Source organism: Anneissia japonica, unplaced genomic scaffold (assembly GCF_011630105.1).
Source record: "Anneissia japonica isolate Jap-2015-1 unplaced genomic scaffold, ASM1163010v1 scaffold287834_len5846547_cov211, whole genome shotgun sequence".
Classification (NCBI taxonomy): Eukaryota; Metazoa; Echinodermata; class Crinoidea; order Comatulida; family Comatulidae; genus Anneissia; species Anneissia japonica.
Window position 1 is genome coordinate 2,564,448 of NW_022704992.1, and position 24,335 is coordinate 2,588,782.

Genomic DNA, 24,335 nt, shown 5'->3' on the forward strand with positions numbered 1-24,335 from the left:
ATAGTTTAATTCTCTAGTCATCCAATGAAACAGAATAATACAAGACAGTGAAAATATTGGAATATTTTAGGGGGAGGGGACAGGAAGTAACTTTTAGAGATAGAGGGTCCAAAGCATCACTCTCAGCATCTGGAGCAGAGGTACAAATTTCATCCTCCCATCCCTACAAAAAACCAGAGCCTTGCAGGCATAAATATATATATATATATATATATATATATATATCATCATCATAAATCCATGTGTGTTCTTGAAATTATATAAAAGGCATTGAAACAAGGAATTGAAGCAACAAGTCATGTGGACTATAAAACACTTGTTTATTTCAAAAGAAATTTTCGACCAGTCCTCTGGTCTTCTTCAACTTACAAAACCAAATGACAAAATGTGGCTGATACAAGAGATCTGTTATACAAATAAACAATATATTTGTGATAGGCTTAGAGTAAGGGCCAATTATCACATATACAAAAAAATTATTTAATAATAATCAACCAAATAACTGAAGATCTGAGTTTAACTTCTATCATCCAAAGATTTTGAAAACAAAAAAGAAAAACAGGTCAATTTACTGACTATGAAACAAGATGTAAATTGAGCCCATCAGGACATGAACCAATTAGACCCAAGAACGCCTACCTTGTTCAAATGGGGTTCGCTTACAACAACAACAAATGTTACTATGGTGATAATAGAGAATGAGTAGAATAGTGCAAAGTCCTTTTGAGTATATACAATTTTTCATGTTGGTGAAAAGTAAAAACACTTATTGCTTCTACTTTGTTTTCCTTCATAAAGATAAGATATTCTTTAATGTCTTATTTACAATATAGGATACATGAAATTTGTTCTGTTGACTCTCCAATTAAAACCAATATAACTTACTTATAATGTTTTTAACAATATTTCCTCTATACAGTACTGTTTAAACATTTATACAAGTTGCTTGAGTGAAAAGATATGAATTATTATTTTCTAAATTTCTGTTTTTTGGTGGATCGATTTATATATGATTTCCTACATCAAATGGTTTTATATTTTATTTGAATAGTCGGCCATATCTACAAAGAGTAAATTCCTTATGTAGTGGATAGGAGTTGTCGTATAGAAATTAGTTTAAATGAATAATGGTCTCCTGCTCAAAAAACATCTTCAATCTTATCATTTTCAATCCTTTTGCTAACAAAATTTGTTTAAACTTTCTTTTTTGTTGAAGTAGTATACTTTTTTGCTAACATACTGTAAATTTATAAAACATAACATTTTTGGAGGCTTTAGTTCGGTGCTTATTCGAGAGTGGCGCTTATAAAAAAAATATTGGTGTGGCGCTTCCCATGCCCTTTCCCATGTTACCTATCTCACGTATTCCTCCTGGATCGGTAGACCTATCATAGGTCCTAGTCATCGTAAATAAATGTTTATAAAGAAAAGCTTGTGACTTATTGTGTTATTTGTTCATTTTAACACTCCATACATTGTATTGAAAATCCTGTTTCTCAAAGTGTTTCATTACACACAGGGTAATACAGTATTTACCCTTGATTAGGCACCGGAGCACTTATTCGAGAGCAGTGCGCAGCGAAAATAATCTGATTTGGTGCGGCGCTTATTCGAGAGCGGTGCTTATTCGAGCATTTATAGTATTTAGTGATTCTTTTTTTTTACACCTTATTTCAGTAAGGCTATTGTACCACATTATACATTGGTAGGACACAATAATTTATTATATATTACTGTAATAAATAAAAAGAGAGTAAATATTTCATTGCACACATTGAATAATGTAGGACTATGCATTCAATTAGCTATAAAATACACGACAAAAAGAAAAACAAGTTGACAGAACTGTCTTGAGCACAAGAAACATGCATTAACAATCAACACCAAATTACACGGAAGAACGGTAGGCAGTTTTCTTTTGATGCCGGATTAGCCGGCGGTATTAATTAGGTATTATTAATACCTGGTATGATGCGACTGATTTTGAATCAAATTTGTCTGTGCTGAATTAAAAGTTAGAAATACGGCTCTCCAGGGAGCGGAGGGTTTGCACGTTGTGTATGGTTAATATTGTGTCCAATGACCGGGAACACAGACACAAAACAGAAGCTGATGAGCTACAATGGCAAACAATGGCCGATCCAATTTTTTTTTTTGTACCATGGTGGCACAAATGGCAATCACGGACCTAATGTCAGAAAAGGGACAGAACCTATGGTCAAGAAAGGAAGATTTTGGGGTGTTCCTTTTCCTATTGTGGGGTTTTAGCCATTTTAACTATTTATATACATGATTTCACACATGGTTAGAGACTTTTTGTTGCTACTGCCTATGGTCGGGGGAGGTGGGAGTGTACCTTTTGTCACTCATCTAGATCCGCCACTGTTGTATTTCTGTCTTCCTCTTTTTTTAAAAAATTCTCTCTACTTTATTCTCTTAGCAATCTTTCCTTATCTCTCACACTCTACCTTAAATTATATCTTACTTTTAGTACTTAAAATATATCTTGATATTAACAAATACAGAAAATGAATAATATGCACTCTCCTTCAATCTGTAGCTGAAATCAAGTAATCTCTAAAGCCTATTATAATCACTAATATAATAAATGAACACATAGCAGAACTTCTCAATGAAAGTTATATTCACAATTCCTAATCTATCGACCACTCATCAATTTGTAAAAATTCAAACTCATTGGAAAATCAATAGCTTAAATAATAATACTGGCTAGGTAGTGATTATAAAAATCAATACAAGTACTGTATAAAACATGCAGTATTATGGTAAAAATAGTCTGACAAAAAGAATAATTATAATAATGTAATTAAAAAAAAATCCAAACTTTACTAATTTAATCATACATGTCATCAACAGTGTCCTTGGAAAAATGGCAAAAACCCTCGAAGCAATCAATTTAAAAATGTGAATTGTTATTTAAAGGGATCAGATAAGTTACAAACTTCTAATGAGAAGATGGAAACAACAAAACAATCTATCTTCCACAAATTGAAAGTTTTTTACTATATAAAAAAATCCTTGAATTGAATAGACTAAATATAGTGTAATTAGGTTACATAATATAAGCAATATATTGTATGTTTTAATGGTTGTGCTATCACTGTATATTTATTTGTATTTTGCATCATTAACCACATAGGATAATTAACAAGTATGTATTTATAGTGCAAATAAGAACTGTACAAAATAAGTAAAGTATTAATACCATTATTATGCAAAGAATATAATAATATTTATACTTTAGTCTCATACCTAGGAAAGAAAATATTTTCTCAATTATAACTAACAAAAAACTACAAAGTAGTTCATTCAAATATTGATATATTAATATTATTTAACACAACAGAGCGTATTCTTAATGATCATTAAACGAAACGCTAATCATACCGACAAAAAACCCGTAACATTATCTACCAGCGTGTAGTATTACCCATGATTCATCATAATTTGTAAATAAGAAGCTAACTAATTGATGCTGATCAATGCACCAGCGTCGAGATGTTCTTATTTCCGAACTTGAACGCCATGCAAGATATGATGTCATCATAAATCATTTACTACTGGGATATTCATAATCAAGTCTTTTAATTCTACTCGGGATACGGATGTGAAAACATGCAATATGAATACAGCACACGTGGAAGCACGCATGAATAATACACACATGCATACATGCATGTGGAAATAATACATGCACATATGGATACATGAATGCATGAATAATACATGCACACATACATATTGATGGATATGTGAGTAATGTATGCATACATACATATAGATACATGAATGTGTGAATAATACAGGCACACATACATATGGATACATGAATGTATGAGTATACATGCAAAGATACATATGGATACATGGATGTGTGAATAATACATGCACACATACATATGGATACATGGATGTGTGAGTAATACGTGCAGGCACATAAAATAATAGTAATAATACATGCAAACATAAATATGGATACACTACATGAATGCATGAATGGGTAGTTCATCATATAGTATATGCAGATACATCCATGTGTGCGTAATACACGCATGCACAGACAATCACACTCGCATATAGTGCTGCATAGAATTGACGAGCTTAATTTAATCATGGATTAGACATAAATTGCTGTTACAATTTACAAGCATGTCCTCAGGCTATTGGGCCTGAGGTCTAGTGTTACTTCAAAGCCGGCTTCTGATATCTTTACTCAATCTCATGAAATATATTCATCACATTAAATGTTAATTAAACCAGATAAAATGGTTATAAAGTGCAACTGGTTGTACATGGCTTTCCATGGTAACTCATTAAATCCATTCACCTCTCTGTAATTCATTATTCATTTTACCTGTTTCTTTGTTAACTCATCCATTCATATTATATCCATGTATCTATTCATTAGGAATCATCCTTTTGAATTCTTTTTTTTAATGATGATAATAACAAGACTTGCATAGGGCTTCAATTTTAATGAGATGCTGAAGGTGCAAGAGGAAATTAAACTAGAGTACAAAAAAAAAACTTACTCCTTCCTGTGGGCTCCCTGAAATTGTACATAATGAAATTATGATTTTTCTTCTTCATATGGATACCAACAATATTACCAATATAGCAAAACCATATGTAAATTAAGGAAATCATGTGCCTAACCATGGCCTAACTTTGTCAGAGTTCAGAACTTTTTTTAAAGTACCTTTTAAATAGCAGTCTTGGTACAAGATCGTTGCTTGGAGTTTATGCATTCGTCTTTTTAAGGTTGAGTATGTCCCTTATTGATGATACTTATATCATCACCATCATTATCAATATTATAATTGTACTCAATCATATAGAGACTGTTATTGTATGTGCTGCATAATTAATTACAATATACACAAGAAAATTATAGGCTAAAAAATAAATGCAAAATAATAAAATATGAAGAATCAAAATAATGAAAATATGAAAACCAGATCAACAACTTTCACAAGCAGGTCACATATGCAATATTGAAGATTGAATAAGGAGGTTGTCTGTAATAAAGGGTGACATATAAGCCCCATTAAGGAGGTCTTCTTAACTACAGTTAAAAGTCATTTCTACCTCTTTTCAAAATAATACATGCCATTTGCCGTAGGCGAGCTCTACCTATTTGAATAATTTTCTTCCAAATTACATTACCATCTCGCGTGTAGCCATTTCAAGAGTGCATCCCACTACACTGTATCAATCTGGTAATCACTGATTATTTGAAATACGACAAATTCAATGAAATGATCGCAATGCTAAACACATCAACATGTGTTCTATTATCAGTAAAAATGGTTAGCTTTAATAAAACTCAATCGGCAATCAATTCAGATGAAAACGAGATTTATTAATATTCAGGTATCATTGTAGACTTTCTTTCTTCCTTTAGGCGAGCATAAACTATTAGATTTTTGTTTGTCAAACTTAACAAAAACATGTTTCATCAGACTTCTAAAAACATTTTAAGAATATAGAAGAAGCAGTTAAGCGCAGCGGAAACAGTTTGGTTTCCCAACTTCAAGGTTCTATCCATTGTCGTGCATTTTGCTTTTGTCATTGTGCAAGGCACTAACGCTACATTGGTTCACCCTAATCAGATGTAGCAATAGGTACCAACAAATAAGTAACCTGTAGTGGACTAGTGTCCCATAACAGGAGTATCACACTCACATACTTCACAGGAACGCCAATAGCGTTTGCATTTGAAACTTCCTAAGAGACTTTCGACATGTGTACACAAAATAAGAGGCCAAGAGTGTATGCATATGCAATTTGGTTTGGTATAAAAAAAATGTAATTGTCTGATTATGACTACACACTACCATAGGTTACTTGAATACACTGATCAGCACAAATATTCTTTAAAGATCTAATAAAAGGGTTGAAATATATAGAAATTTATGCATAAAGATCAATATACGAAGATCCATAGGACACTAGCATACAAAGACACAATATCCCTGTTTCATTATGAATTTTTATTCTTTTTTTTATCGAGGGTGACTCTTTCAGCGTATCCTATATTAGGTCGGCTGATATCCAGGGCCCTTTTAAATAAATGAAATAAAGTGATACTTTTATCAGTCTCTTTATAAGCCTTTGGGAGTGGAGTTGTTTTTAGTTGTGAGAAAAAGTCCTGCAGTTACAGGAATTGAACCCAGGACCCTGGGATCAGAAGGCATGCATCTTAACCACTACGCTATTCTACTCCACTCCATATCATATGTAATTGAATATAGTATGATTAATATTTATTGCAATACTCCGACATTTATGATGGAAAACCAAGAACCACTATTTGAACTTCAGAATGAAAACAATAGAAATGGGTTGATGGAGTAGGCCGGTGGGAAAAAACAGTCCGTGCATCCACCCAAATGCTAGATATAATTACAGATACAAAGCAACTATCTTTAGACACAGAAACAACCTTTTGTACCTCAATCGATGAAACAATGCTAACAGATGTTTTCTTAAGCTCTCAAACAGGAAAGATCTCGATAATTTCATGCTAAGATTATTTTGTGTTATCATAGCAAATGCTAGCTTATATTTGAATAAGTTCATGCCCTCTAATTTGTGTTGCTTTCTTTAAAGGATACTCATCCTATTCTTATATACTTTTCCTTAATGTAGTAAATGGAGGAGCTAAATTCTAGAAACACGAAACATTTGATTACATTTTCCATTAGCTATGGACATCCTTTTAGTTTTCACTAAAAGCAGAAAAAAATATTAAAAATTACCACCAGTTACTCTGATCTGTGATACATTAGTCGAGATATATTACTTTGCACATTTTGCAGATTTATAATTACTACTTCCGTTGAAGGCAGATATAAAGACGAAATGTAGGACAAGATGCATACAAAATTAAATGTTTATCATAAAATAGGACAATGGAATAACAGAATTAGGCTCATGTTAATTATTATATCTAAGGAATATTTGGAACAAAAATTAATTTCTACCCTTTCATCACAGATAGTACCGGTATCTCTTAATCTAACACTGAATAGACATATAATAGAATCATTTTTTTTCGTTTATTGATTTTATAATCAAAATGCATATCCAAAAAAACTTTAATTAACAAGTGACTGAATTAGTAATTTATTAACCGAATAAAGGAATTGAAACTGCGTTATGAATTGCAAATGATCCCTATCACTCAGACACAGCAGATAAAACTGTGAAGGTATTAAAGTTTGCCAGGTGTGATACCCAACAAGTAGAACATAAAATGTACATTACTTCATCATCGTCACCATCATCATCGCCATTATGTACCTTACTATACTCAACATTATACTCTGGAACATTGCATTCGCCAAATTCAAAAGCGTTTGAATGAAGAACAAGATTTGCCTGGAGCACTGACGTCATATCTACAAAGCACAAGTAGAATAGTACAGTAGGTGGGCCACATTATGCTAAGGCCTAAAAAAAAATGTTTATGTTGGCGTAATGGGATCCAAAAAAATAGGGTATGTAGGTAGGGATTTTTTTTTTGATTTTTTTTTTAACTGCTGCAATATTTAGCAAAGGCCTTAGAATCTATAAAATCAATTAACTAAGCCTTTAAAGCCCATAATTTTCGTATTTTCGCCCTTGGACCACTTTTGAAACACTTTGAGTGATGCCTGACCATGCCCACTTTGCCTATGTAAACTTGTATCATGAAATTGAAATAAAAATGAACGGCAACATAAATTTTTAGGCCTAATGCTTAAGAAATCGGGTGTGTGTCGCAGAAAATGTTTATGTCATCAACATCAATTGGCCAAACATTGTAAAACTGCAGTTGTAAATGGTTGTGGGGGAGGTATCCATTGTCTGATCTTATCACAAAAACTTTATAAAAATAAAAATAATTTTACAACAAACTACAGTATAAAACAAACAGACCTCCAAAAAGAGACAGACATTTTGATCTACTTGATCATTTTCAAGAATATTGATGAGGAAATCTCACCCATCCATATATATTTACAATATTTACAGAAGTATAACAAAAGTAAATAAAAACTGACCAACCAGATTAAAAACAAAATTAAAACTGGCCAATTAAAATGAGGTAATTAAAAATGAGGTGGCCTTACATTAAGTAGATCACTTATTTTCAAGAATAACAATGAATACACAACTAATGTATAGAAAGAAGCCTGGGAATGCTACCTGAAAGAAAGTCTCATAAAATAAGTAACACTCCTGTAATGTTACTACTGTATACTAAGAGAAAAATAAGTTGTTTAATAGTATCCAGTGACACAAAATATCAGAAGATTTTGGCCACAGTAGGTAATATTCATTCTCGAATAAGCACCATAACAATTATTTAAAAGAAAGTTCTGATAACCATTCAACCTTGGTGCTTATTAGAGAGATAAGGTATTTACAGTAAATGGTTGGCTCTGGCAACTACCAAAAACTTTCGTTTTACCTAAATTCTTGGTATTGCTACACAAAAACAGGAAACCAAAGCTTAGAAAATATTTGTCCCAGTCATCCTAAACCAGGCAGGTTCATTACCCTTGAGGTCATCAACTCTTGGAAGATACTGTACGTGCTATGATGAATGTACTTCATCAGTGAATCTATGATTCCAATAGTTTATAGAACTACCTGCTGAGAACTATCTTAATAAACTAGTTCACAATCTTAAGTGATGTATTTGGAATAGATAGACCATTTACAGAGATATTATTTGCAAACCCAATTACCTACATCTATTCTTCAAGTATAGCAATCACACTATTAAATTAAATTATAGTGTCACATTCATCTTTAGCATCATCATTGACATAAATTATTTTCATCTTTTTTTTTATATTCTACTCATCTCCATCGTGTATTATTATCATAAACACCATTAAGCACCACCAACATCACCACTATACCTGGCACCATCACCAGCAACATTACCAGGTACCATGAACATCACCAGGTAAAACTAACATGACCAGGCACCACCAACATCACCAGACATTACCAACATTAATACCGAGTACCACTTTAAACATCACTAGGTAAAACCAACATTACCAGGAACTATTAACAATACCAGGCATTACAAACATTACCAGGCACTACTAACTTGTCCATCACCTAACACCATCAACATTACTAGGAACCACCATCACTAGAAACCACCAACATGACCAGTTAATACCATCATCACCACCAGGCACCATCAACATTACCTCCCATTCTCAATATCATTTTCATCATATCCATCACATCTCTCAATCTGTTTTTCTAAGTATAACAATCAAACTATTAAATTATACTGAATGACTATTATTTATAATGCTATTATTGTAATCTTCACAATTCCCATCGTCTTCTATTCTACTTACCTTTGGGTCATTCCATGTCAAATCACAAAAAAAATGAAAGTTTTTAAACCGAACGACTCTGATTTCGATGAAAATTAGTATACATGTTGGGTTTGGCATCTAACATGCAAATCATAAATTTTAGCAGGATAGGATCAATATTTTTGAAGTTATGGCCCGCCCAAATATGGCAAAATTGGCCAAAATGGGTGTGGCCGCCAATGTTTAAACCTTAATATCTCGACAATGAACTGACTAATATTCATAAAATTGGTATTTCTAAAAGAAAATTAACCAAGGAATTTAAATCTGCCATTTTTTTGAAAAATTGACCATATCTAATACCAATGACCTTTTTGACCTCAAATTTGACCTTGTGGATCATGTCACCGTGAAATTTTATTTCATGTAAATCGTGGCCCCGGGTGTTAGCTGCGACATATATCAAAATTGGAGATGTAATATTTCTTATAAGCTAGTAATATATAGTCAAAGTTTGCCTGTCTAGGAAAAACTCCCAAAATTACTTTCTTTGACAATCTGTGAATTTTTTAATAGTACTTGTATATTAATTATTGCCAAAAAAAGCAATTTTTAGAGTTTTCCCTAGACTGGCAAATTTTGACTATATATTACTACACCATTCAGTAGTCTAAATATAATTACTATATAACTATCAACGTAAAGATAATTATCATCATCATCATCATCATCAATATTATACTAAATACGTACATTCCACTATTATAGTAATCATCACTCCATTATATCATTATAAGACAAAAAATAACAACACATTTTTAAACCATGTTCTCGCCACAGTAAATAGAAAAACAAAAACAAAAACTAGTTCTCCTTACCTCTTTCTTGTACGTAAATCCTAGAATAAACTACACAAAATTCCAATCTATCATTAGAATATTACAATCCACATCACAGTCGTATCATTTGAAAAAACAGTAGGTGACGATGGCGATTAAAAAGTTTTCATAAAAAGAGAAGTCATCAAAAACAAATTGATGAGATCTGCTACAAAGATGACTTGGCATCAGCAATCCTTTGTGGCAAAGAGAATCACATCATCGAGGTTAGCATAAAACTGGGTGAAGTTTCATCAGCTGAATAATTGAGTGTAGAGAGAGGGTATGGGTTTCTCAAGTTATAATCAGCCTGCATAATCTAACACTACATTCATCTAAATACGAAACGAATATATGAATTCAACGTGTAGACAAAAGCATGAATTAAAATGGAAAGAATGTGACATCTTTCATCCTAAGATCACAAGGAAATATTAATTCAATGCCTAGACACAGCAATAAATAAAATTTTTAAAAAAATCATCCTACAATCAGAAGAATTTTTTTCAGTGTTAAATAACACATGAAGTGAAGTGATCAGAATTCAGAACATTTATCTAAATAACAGGTAACATTGGAATTAAATTCAAAATTGAAATGGAAAAAAGAGAACACATTAAATTAAAATTAAAGATGAGAATGTGTAGATGAATATAAAAAAATCATTTAAGAACAGAAAGAAATTTGTTCAAATTATTAGATGGAAGCATGAATGAAAATGAATAAAAAAAAGAACAGGCGAATATAGTACTATACCTGTATAACTACTACTACTATATGATTTGATGCAAAAAGTAGTAAAGATACATTTCTCATTCATCAACACAAATCCATAACATCTATCATAAGTTCAGAATACACACATCTTTTTTTCCAATAACTGGTCAGTTATCAAACGGATGCATTCTAAATTAAACATTTTCTCTTGGTGACATACTTATTTTCAGGAGAGAATGAAGCAAAACATAAACTGTGATGGTTTCTAATTAGAAAAGCGACTAAAAAAAAATCCAGTGCTGTCAGTGTCAGAAAAATGAAGCAGATGTAAAAAGAGCCAATCGTGGGTACCTTTATTGATACTTAGAGATTTAACTTTAACAGTATTATGGACTTGGAAAGTGCATGTTATTGGTTCAAAAAGTCACTCACTGGAAAACTAACTGTAATTTTGAACAGCCTTACCAAATACGAGGCCAAATCGCCTTAGGTCAAATCACTAATTGAACTTACCTGGAATTCATATACCATGCAATACTGATGAATGAAACCTTACAACCAAACATTCGGCGATTCACCAACTTCCACAATTTTTCACAATGCAAATCAAAAAGGTCTTATCTGAAATCATCCTAATTGTCAATTATATAGTAATCCCATAATGACAAAATCAGATGCAGAGAATATGTATAAAGGACATCTAAAGACTACGGAATTAATCTTGCATCAAGTTAAAGCCAAATTGATTAATTTGTTAAGAAATAATTCTCATTCCAAAATGGGCATTTGGCATAGGACTAAAAGCTTAATGCCTGCTGACTAAGAATTTACATCAATAAGGTACCCTTAGGCCTAATTCTTATATGATTTATGTTGTTTCTTTTCCCCACTTTAATCCAATTAACTATGGTCAGAAACTGCCAGATTAATTAGTATGTACTTTTAAAGCCTCACTCTTATAAAAGAATACGTACAATTATATACTTTACATTGCACAGGTGGATTTGGCTATCAGGTTTTAAATGCCAATCAAGTCAGAAGTAATCTCTAAAAACAAGAGATTATATTTAATCCCCTTAGTAAGAAAACTACTTAAAATATTAAAGTTATGGGGGACAAACTACCTATTTAAAATTTCAATATTAGTTGTGCAAAAAAATCTTAAATTCATAGCAAAGTATAACCTCTTTTGGTTAGAAAAATCGACAAAGATTCTGTATTTAGATAACTGTTTGGTTGTTGTTGCACCCAGACTGGCCTAGTTCTTTATTTCTAGCCAACGGGAAGAATTCCCAGAGTTGCAGTCACGGATCCCTTGTTAAACGTAAGCAATATCAGCAAATCAGCCGAGCAGAACTACCTCTAGGCTGAATCATAATAACGTGCTATCAATATGGAAATGGGATTTTTTATCTTAGTATTTTGAAATTAATTTAATGCATCTTCGTTTGAAATACAATCACCACAAAGACCATGTAGTTATATGCTCAAAATAAATTAAAACTATTTCTTAGAAAGTAATATTTCAATGTCTTTAATGTTTTTATTAACACTATATTTTTATAATAAATCATTCTCATAATCTTGAACCACAGTGGCAATGATTTCATTTAATCATAACTGGTTTCTAATACTTAATAGATGTTTATTAGACTTTATTTCAGATGTATCAAATAGAAAGTAATTTGCCATATATAGCATTAAAATTAAGTGTGAAAATTTAGTGCTCTCTCATCTGTATATTTATGTGGTAATAAAGATTTTCTAAGCCAATAGAATTATATGTTGACATATTTTCTGCATCATTTAGTTTTTAGGTTGTTAAATTTGAGTTACTCAATTTTCCCAATGCAAGAATTTAATAATTTTAATGTTAATTTTTACCTAATTTATATGACCTATTTATTATTATTATTATTTCTTTTTACATATTTTCATGGCAATCTTCACATAGATAACCATCTGAAAAATAATCAAAACCCAAAAAGACAATTTTGTTTTACATTTTGAGCTTTAAATTTTCAATTAACTTTTTTAAATTGCTGTAGCGTTCCCTTCTTATGTTTCAACTTATGATTTAGTTTGTTATTATTTCACAAAGCCTCTTCATGGAGATGAATATTTTAACAACTAATTAGTTGTGAATCGATAAAAGTACTGTAATTTGGGTCCAGTTGCTTGCCTGTATACAGAATTAATTTTGACGTGATATCTATTACGTGAATGCTTCTTGAATTCAGATGACCAGATATATTTATCAAGAATAGCAGAATGCTCTGCAAAGCATCAACTAATAATGACTGCAATTAGTTGATATTTGAGACCTTTCAAAAATTAATATTCTGATACCATATATCAATTTTTACATCAAAATATTAAAAAAGGAATGATTTGACTTAAATATTTGATCATGAGAACAACTCGCGTAGTTTGCGTGTTCAAAGATCCAAAGGAATATAGGTTTTAAACAGCACAGACTACACTTGAAAATTAATTCCGATGAACATCATTAGTCTTCCTTGAGACAGTCAGGGTTTGTAACCGGAAGGAAGCCAGGATTATGCGCGTGGGAGAGGAAGGGGAAAAGTTTGGGGCAAGTTCTATGAATCAATTCATATTTATAAATTGACTGATCTAGATTACGTCCTTAAGTTCAGAACTTGAAGTTTAAAATGACATATTTAAGTATGAATATAGACTTGACAAAACCCACTATATCTTGTCTAATCTGCTATCTAGGATTCCAGATGTAAATTCAACAATTTCACCTGACATCACAGAAATGCTAAATTTTCTGCAATTTTCTCTTATATCCTCAGGTACAAGTTATAAACAAGCATAATGATATTTTATAGACAGATAACTGGAATACACAGAAAATGACAAACATGCTTAAGTATGAATATAGATTTAACAAAAAAAAAACCATATCTAATCTGCCTTCTAGAATTCTATATGTAAATTCAACAATTTTTCCTGACATAACATTCTAAAATTTCTAGGATTAAAAAAAAATAAATCTTAAGTGCAATTTGGAAAGAAACACAATGTTCTATAGATAATTAGATAAGTACCTAATCAGAGAAATACCTAATTAATGATAATAATTAATAACAGTTAATTAGCTAAGGTAATAAAAGTTTATCCTCTTGTACAAGCATTTTATTGTTTTACTTAAATGCTATTTGAAATTAATAAACAATTTGCATATCACAGTAAATAATAGAGATAATGAAATAACTAATTAAGAAGCTTCAAATTACAAACTCACAAAAACTTGTAGAAATCAGCAAGTTTCTCACTGCAGGTACAAATATAAAATAAAATCCAAGCAAATGTCCCTAGGAATTCCATGACAACAAAAGTGAGAATTTCCAAACAGCTTGCCGGATCAAATAGAATCACTTCCAATCCAAATCACAGAAGGTGTAAATGCACGAAGTATGTATGGATGAATATCATCAGCAACGAATACCTGTAAATCTTACTAGAGTTTTTGATAATGATGGACAAAGAGTGTGGCGGTGGCCCTACAATGGGGGTAATGAGGTGTACTGGGTGACATCGGTTGCAGATGTACTACAGTATGATAAATATTACGGCATAAACAAGGTTGTTATCACAATTTAGTACAATCTAAGTGTGATCATCAACGGATTAGGTCCACTGGTAATCCATTGTCTATTTTGTGCTTCACCACAATCACCAAATTGCATCAATAAATTTAGTAGTTGGAAAATCAAATGCTAATATTTGTGGCATAAATTTATTTAAAATTATTTTTCAACCAATATGTTACCTGTAATAATAGTAACATTAACTAATCATAACAATAATAAATAGGAATTAAACATCAGCTGGCAAGAAGGTCAAGCCTCTAGGTAAGTAAGTAAATAATAATAACATTGAAATAGATGTATAAAATATTAAGAATAGCAAATAATTACAACATAATACACAGTATATGACACAGTAATAAATTATCCTAAATCATGTATAGTACTGAGCAGATTAATATTTATATTTTTCTAACCCAACATATAAGTATTTCCTTGTTTGGAATTTTCTGCAGATATTATTCTCCTGAATACGATTGAAGTATCTCATTCTCAACCAACAACAGTTCTATTCAGAACTATCTATGTGGTGTATCGCAAGCATTAATATATATATTATTAATTCACCATGCAAACCTTCAAATAATATTTTATATTTTTCTTACTCTTATAGCCTTCTCAGTACTGGACTCTGCTGTTCCATAGAGCCTTACTGTATATATCCATAATACAACAATGTAAAACACATAAACCATGAACTTATACAAGCATAAATAATAAAATATAATATAATGATGCCTCACTACAAACACTTTACTGTACTTACTCTACAAACTTCAGGTTATGCAAAACAGAGCTGCCAAAATAATAACTAGGAGGACTAGGAGTGAGTCTAGCAGGGAAGCCTTACAGAGCCTTAACTTAGATAAACTTGAGAGGAGGCTGTATCAGAATGAGGCCATCACTGTGTTCAAAATTACCAATAACTTATACCTAACAAACAGATTCCATGTTAAAGAATGTCCCTATGACACCAGATCAGAAAATCATTTAACACTACAGAACCAAGTACAGATTATAAAAAACGTAGCTTAGCATACCATAGAGAAAATAGAACTATTTTCTCTATGATCATACAGAGGTGCTAAATTATGGAATGAACTTATGACCTCAAAAACTCAAATACAATTTCCAATTTTAAAATGAAAATAAAAATCAATTAAAGTATTATAGTTAATGATGTAAGTTTATTTATGATAATTCAGTTTAGTTATGTAATTAAGTTCCTTTCAGTAGGCCCTGAAGTGATTTTCTTTTTTAATAAGTCTATTGTTACATTTTTGTTTTAATTTCTGTTTTGTCGAGTTGTACAATTGCCTTTACGGCCTTGTTGAAAAACACCTTTGTGGTGAACAAGTGTTTCCGTAGTTAAATAAAGTTTTTATTATTATTATTACTGTATAGATATAGTTATACTGTTATGAAATATATATTCATTTGTATTTTGTGTTGTTTTTTTTTTTGGGTACTCCAGTAAGATTACATGTCAAAAACCTAACAGATGGTAAATTGATTCGCCTTTAATATATATATATGTTCTGTCTATTTAAATACAGCTATTAATATCTATCAAATGTTTATATTACATTGAGATGTAATAAATAAAACAATTTTCATATTTTAAGAACAGATATATACTTTGGTTCCCTTTTAATAACATATAAAACACGTTGTCATGTTCAGCCAATGCTATTTATATGTTAAAATGTTTTTACTATTTGAGATGCATTAAATGAAATGAAACAGAACAATGTCATTATGAAGAATTTCATATTTTGCTTTATAAATTTCAATTTTATTTTATTCATGGTAATATGTAAGTAATGTTTGTTGACTTGCACAGCACATAATACTAAGTCTCTATGCATTTTCAACAAATGACAAGAATGAATTAAAGTAAAAGAAGCAGAAAGTAGAAAAGAAAAATAAAGGAAGAAACAACAAAACATGAACAGTATAGTCCAGGGGCCAGGAACCGAAAAGGTGCACCCCCCTGCTTTATACCTGTCATCATTTTTTTAAGTTACCTTTATGTCTAAGCTTCAAGAAATGCATTGTTACTCAAGCGATTTCTGGTTGCCAGTGCCTGTAAACTGATATTGTTCAGAGCCCCTGGACTAGTAACACAATTAGATGGATAGGAAGAGATGAGCTAGAGAGCCAAACTTCAAACAGAGAAATGGTAGGAGATTCTTGTAATCTGATGCGAAGAGTTTTTGCTTTTGGAAGCAGCGACCATAAAGGAGTTCTCACTGTACGACTCCAGCTTACACATTTTAGTCACATTGCATTCGTTCATTTTTACAACATAAAAAATATATAAGGCTAAAAAAATAAATTGTTTGTTTGCCCTTCTTTTTTTTAAATGATAAAAAAGGACGGGTATAAAAAGTTTTTTTTTCTTTTCCTTTTTTTAAACTCATCAGATGGAATAAAAATAAAACACAGAGGCCTAGAATGGCAATACCTTACATCAGAAAACTTTAGACCAATTTGTAGGGCATATGGCAAAAAATAAAGAGAAATTCACCCAAAATTTTTTTAATTTGTAAAGGTAAACGCTAAAAAAAATTTTCTTTATTTTTTGGGTTTTTTTTGCCCCTATTTTTTTCAGTGAGTTAGTGGTGGCTGGAGGAGGGCAAACAAACAATTTTTTTTTGGCCTAATCTTTATTGAAATCAAGATACAAATATAGAAAAAATATTATTAATAACTATATTATATTGAGTAGTCCACCAATTAAAAAAATATTTTTACAATACATGCAATAACTACATTAACACAACTGTTGGATGCATTGTTTCATTAGATGAATTACAGAAAAATTAGACACTTTCATTTTATCCAAATGACCCACAAATTTTATTTTGATCTATTTACAATTATGACTGACAAGTTAAATAATTTGCAATTTAATTTGATCTCCAACAAGAATATTCAATATAAAATACAAGAAAACTGACAAAAGGAAGTATACGTAAGAGCTAGTATTTATTGCGGCAAGTTTAGGAGCTTTAATTATACTCATCCATAAAACACAACTAAGGATTCCAGTCGCCTTCGACTGCTTCATTAATATTCATGATACAAGTTCAAAGGTGTCAGTGAAACTCATCCATTACTATGTAACCAGACTTGGACAGAGATCAAGATTAAGGATAAATATCATTCAGCGAATATAAGGAATAGAGAGATGGAATAGTCAGGAGGAATAAAATGGGAAATAAACCAAAACATAACTGAATTCCAGTTCCTACATATTATAAATAAATTAAATGTCTTCTTAAACCACATAATTTTGATGTGACACAATTGGCTTTAGGGTACGGTAAATGTAGACGTACCACGTGCCACAAGTTAGTAAGAGAGCTTCCTGCAGCATACCAAAGTACACAACTTTACTCCCGGTAGGTAGGCCGACAAGTTCAAATCTTACCAATTAAGACATACATTCTGCTGCCTAAAAATTGCAAAATGAGCAGAAATTCTCAGCTCTAAAAACAATTTTAACTTAAGATCAATAAATAATAAAATAACATTGAAGGAATAAATGATTTAAAAAAAAACCTTTAATTTTTAATTCAGCATATGTAAAAAAATATGAATAAGAGATATTGTATTAAATCTTGATGAAAAACAGTATTAGTTACAAATGAATTATAAATTTTTCAGTCATAACATATTTCAATTAAATTTTTATTTTAAAATTAGTTCGTTCATGTAGTTATGTTGATGGCTGGGCAATCTTGGAACGTTCATCAATAACTGAAGTACTTGAATTAGGAAACATGGTTCTAAACCATTACGATGATAAGAGTATTTGAAATAATCCGTCAGAGGTTTGCGCTTGACATTAAAAAAATTGTTACAAAAAATGTAGGTCACGAAAATGACAATAAAAAACAGTTGTATATATAATCAATATTTCCTACAAAAACCATAATAATACAAAAATTATTATCTCTAGTGATTTTACTACATAGCTTACAGAATGTTCTATTCAATCTTCCTTTTCTTACCTTTCCACAATCATTACTCTCTCATATAACCTTCCCTCTATCCTTAATCATCAATCTTGACTTTTCAATTACTGTACCTTCCATCTACAGGCTATATCCCATTTTTTCCACTTTTCTTTACATCTTTTTACAAATTTTTAATATGTTCATAAATAGAGAACAACAGTCTCTCTCATCAAATTGCACTGACCTTGAGGGAATAATACAGATATAATTGTGAAATGTTATTAGTAATATTACACCTTATTAATATTGGTTGCCAGGCAATGTCAAACATTTGAAGGCTGAATGATTGTACCCTTTCAAACAATATCAAAATAGAAGTTCTGCCAATTTCTTGTCTGATAATCCATGGCAACGATGGAGCTATGGGTCAATGGATGCCAACGCTTGAAAATTAGATACGCCCTGTTCATAGAGAATTTTGTACTAATGAAAATTAGTCCTAGCAATTAATTTAGGACCTACTACCTTCAACTAAATCAATTTTTTCTCTAGGAAATGGCTTGTTTGTAATGAGATGTGAGAATCAATGAGAAATAATCTACTGAGAAATTATAGTAGTAAATGGAGAGGCTTTGCTGAAAATTAATGAATTAAGACATTTATTGATGAAACGATGAAGAGATAATTATCATTATAGAGATAGATTTTCTTGTAATGATAATTGCTCATTAGAAGTAATCTACATCTATTGATCATATTGTATGAAAAGGAAACACTTAAAATGAAACAAGCAAATTAAATACTATACACACAATTCAAAAGTAAAACCAATAGAAATAAATTTAAATACAAGTTGAAAAACAAAAAAAAATGATTACAAAATTTATTTAAGAGTTCACCTTGAGCATGTTACACTGAACATGGAGCTACTAACAGTCCTTGTTTCTGAACGAGTGAAGTTATCAATATAATGTACACCACAAATATACCATGAAGGCAAGCTCACTCTTTTAAAAACTGTTGTACTGTACCTTCAATGGAGAGAAGCTGATAAGTGTACTTCCTTAGGAAAGAAACATCCTACTGTATCTTGAAACAACTGTATCATTTTACAACTTTGAATAAAACAAACCACATTAACTCAACCCACATCCACACAATGTAGGCTAAATCTTACAAAACAAGCATTTTTTTGTGGTCGAAAAAACCAAGGAAGTATTTGTTATTGAGATTTGAGGAATCAAGTCTTGTGACTTATATGGCGACATGGACAGGTGTAGACTTAACCACAATATAGTGGAAAGATTCATCAAAACTTTGAATGAACAATATTCATTACCTCACATATACTATACTATACACAATTGTAAATTTTATGTTTATGAAAAAGATAAGTCTTTATTGTCCTAAATAAGTGTATCACTGTTATAAAATCTAACATAAATTGTAAAACTTTAAATACTGAAGGATTAGATAGACAAGCTGGAATATTCAGACGAGACCCAATAGAAATCAGAAATCAAAGGATGAATAGAAGAGTTAATTGGGAGAAGACAACAGGTCCATTATATGAGTAACTCACAAGAGTATTATATTTAACAGTGTGGCTATAAATCTACTGGGTGAATAAGTATACAAATGGAATATAGCCAAAGCACTGTTCGGCATGAAAACAATCAAGTCCCAACAAATGATTTTAATATTTGAAAAAAAATAAAAAAAGATCAACCAACGAAAAGTGCAATGTCCACATACATCTCTTACTTACACAGCACTGACTCATCGTTTGTGTTGTATATAAACAATTGAGAGCAATTAAATCGTAATTATTTCCCCACTATAGTTTCCTTGAACAATGTAGTGCAAAAAGATTTTGGAAATAGATATCATTCATATAAGCATACTCTGATCAAAACAAACTCTTAATAACTTTTGAGAACCGAGAATGAATTCAAAATGATTAACCTAATTACCAAATGTGTTTAGAACATTTTTTAGAAAGTGAAGTTATGTCAGTGGTGCTAAGTTCAACAACCTGTCTCCATAAAGACACCATTTAATAGTTGGTAGTATTATGTTCACACACCATGGCCAGACATTGCTTACATTAAAATTGGGTCTTGCAGATAATGGATCTCAGCAGATTTGTTGTAACCTCAGTGGACAAAAAAATTAAAGAAACTTGAGATGAGACTAATGGCAAGATTATTTATTTATTCATTTGTATCATTTTCTTTGAGTATAAAATAATAGCTGTCTGAATGCTAGAAACTATGTTCTATCAAAAACAGAAAAAAAAAACACACTCTTAAACAGAAAAAAAAAATATTTAACACATGAAAGTTATTTACAAACATAACTAAATATTAGTTCAAAATCAAATTCTCAATTAACTTCAGAAAAATATTTAGTAGGGAAACAGAAACAACTATTAACAATTAATAACAACAATGAAATTTGCATAAATGCAATTGAATTTAATTAAAAGGAGAAATGAATGAATTAAATTATAATCTTTCACATTTAGAATATGATATATTATAAGTTATTTGGTACATACAGTACTCAGGAAAATAAGGGTCAGGCTATCTAGAATTGAATATATATCATTCTCTTACATATAAGAAAAAAAATACTCTTAAAACACATTTATTTCAAGTTGCTTTAAATCCATATAGGCCTATTTTCTTTAGCATGGTATTTTATAATGTAGTATTATTATCTCTTATCTATTTTGTTTAATTTTTATTGGATCTTAGTTTTGTTTTTAATTTTCCATGTATGTTTTTTGTGTCTCAGAATATGTTTAACTATATAGATAGTGCATTATAAATGCATTATTATTGTTTTTATTATTATTAAAAAGCAATACAAATAATAATTTATATATTTGAAAAATAGAAATAAAATCAATAAAAATAATAAAAGCAATATATCATAAATAATAATTCTAAGTAATTGTATTGATAACTAATAATACCACTAATAGGTAAGAATTTTAATACCAATATTCCTAATTATAAGTAAGGTTCCTATAACAACAATATAATATAAATTACGATATAAATATGAAAGTAGATTACAAAATTAAATTACACGCTTACCATACTTGTAATGATAATGAAATTATTGAAGAGAGATGATATTCTATCTCTAGATTTAATGTCTCTTTAATTAACAATATCAACATTCATTGCTTGTAATTATCATGAAGCATACTCCAAGTCATATCATTACTTAGCCCATTTCAGGACTGCAGTGATTTATTCCAATGGAAATTATGGCAGACATAATACTAATTCTATGCCCTTAAGAAAACCTATGAATATAGGTAGTCTTGATGTTACTATAGTCGGCTCAACTGTAAACTAGTCTCCTTCAAATACATAAAGAAATATTTAATTATAATCAATTGCATGTATATTTCATTAAGAGTACAGTTTTATTTTATTAATCTTTTAATAATTTATTTTAAACTTGTAGAGATTTGTAACGGAGGACTGCGGTACTAGTATACAATTCAACTGCACATATTCTTTAAGTCATTATGTATTATATATACTGGTAAAAATTGTACATTAAAAACAAACAACACTTATAATATTACAGGCCTATACAACAATGTTAAAAACTGTATTATATATTAAACTATACATTTATAGTAATAAAGTTTCAAAAGACAAAGTATATTGCAAGGACATCATAGCACCTCAAGTTATAAAATAAACATTATATAAATATATAAATTTGCATTGTCAGTTTTATTATAGTACATTTACTTTCATTGAAATATGTATCCTGAATAAATATGTTGCATAACAACAAGAACAACAAAAACGACGACGACGACGACGACGACGACGACGACGACGACAATAATAAATACTGTACAGCCAGAGTTGTGTAAAAGATATTAGGCCAAGTAAAAAAAAAAGTAGTTTCTCGTTCTAATATTTTGAAAAAATGAGAATGAGGGCACATTTTTTTCTTTTTTTTTTTTTGGACTCCCGAGATGGCATATCCAAGATGGTTGATGGGAAACAGGTACTACTTTCTCACTTTTACCAACTAGACACATTGAGAGCAAACAAAAGAAGCACTAGACGTGATTCATACCATATGTATCCACAACCACGAACGAACGATTGAGAGAGGAATTTTACTGATGTGAGATGTGAGTCAGATTTTCATACATTTTGTAAAATAAAGGAAATAAAAAAAAAAATTAGTGAGGCAACGAAAATGGATGAGCAAGGGGACAAGAAACTAGTAATTTTTTTTATTTGGCCAAATATAAAATAAAGTATTGCATCTGTATCTCATTGCAAGTTAATAAACTCATTTGATCCTTTTAAATTAGAAGTTTTAATTTTTTTTAAATTAACTGATTTAATTAAAATTTTTGAGAATTTCCAGATGTTATTAGACAGTATACCTGTAATGATTCTAATTTTAAATGGATTGCACCAGCATGTGACTGAACATTAAGTATTCCATGTCACATGTAAAATCTTATTGATTTAATCCCAAGGTAAAGATGCTTTACAGGACTTTGAGAATATGCCAAATTCAAGGTGTACCCGACAGAGATTTATAGCCATGTGAATTATTACGACATAGGCTTATGATACAACTCTTCATGTGGAGTGAAAGAGGTTGCAATTACAACTCACATTAAACAAAACATCACTGCGAATTTGCTTGCATAGCAAAAGGCTTTCCTCCTGTAATAAGGCTAGACTTCTTTATTCCTTGTTTTGCAAACTTTTTTTAAGATTGTCAGAGGAGGGTGGAAAAAAAAATTTGTTTTATTATGTAGCAAATAGTTATGCCAAAAACATCCAGATAGAGGAGAAAATAAAAATAAAATGTTATTGGTGAATGTAAACAGTGTAGTAATGAAATAGCTAAATGCTTTAAATTTATATAATTAGGAAGAAATATATATATCTTATTTTTGCAGATTTCAAGGCAGCACTGGGTGTAATAAAAATAAGAAAAACTTTTATTTTTTTCTGAAATTTCCATTTTTTCATGGAGTACAAATTGGCCAAAAATACAATATTATGTATATTCAAAATCATTATTGGCAGGCAGCGGATTCACTAAAGAAGGTATCAAGAAAAGTCTTGTCTAATCAGAAGACTTGATGATGAATTATTATCACTAAAAACCGATCTTTTATTTCAATTAAATTAATTCAATTTAATTTAGCCAATATGTGGTTTGGAATTTAAAAGTTATATATCAAGCTTTTAAATTTCTCATAAACTTCAGCATTCTTTGACCTTAAGCAAGTATGTTGCTGTCAGGTTTTACGTGAATCATGATACATCTACTACTGTATAATTCATTAATGACAAGAATTAGTGCAGTTTAAAAGTTTAAATGGCTGTCTACAATAATTTTCTTCTTTGGAAATATTAAATCATTTACCTTTGCCTATAGTAATATGTTTTAACTTTATAGTTATTTTTATCTATAATAATCACATTTTTTTGAAAGTGGGCTGTTATTTTCAAATTATCATGTAACAAGAGACAGTAAATGGGTATACTACTGCATTACGCATTAGACCAAATCAAAATAAAAACATGATTCTTTTTTTTTTTTTTTTAAAGAAAAGGAATTGACCTCTTTATTTTCCTTCAAAGAGGTGGCAAAGCAGATACATAGTCTCATCTATAGGTATCTATGCCAGGCCTACACTCCCACCCACTTTATCATGACTGGGGCTAGCATAACTAATAGGCACAACTTTTACCTGCTAAAATTTTTTTTTGGGGGGGGGGGGGGAATGCG

General features: G+C 30.5%; 1 protein-coding gene across 1 annotated transcript in view; it reads right to left on the bottom strand.

The window, feature by feature from the left end:
- LOC117104992 (kalirin-like) overlaps positions 1-24,335 on the bottom strand; it is a 182,487-nt gene that overhangs the window by 110,044 nt on the left and 48,108 nt on the right. The gene's annotated exons all lie outside the window — the stretch shown is intronic.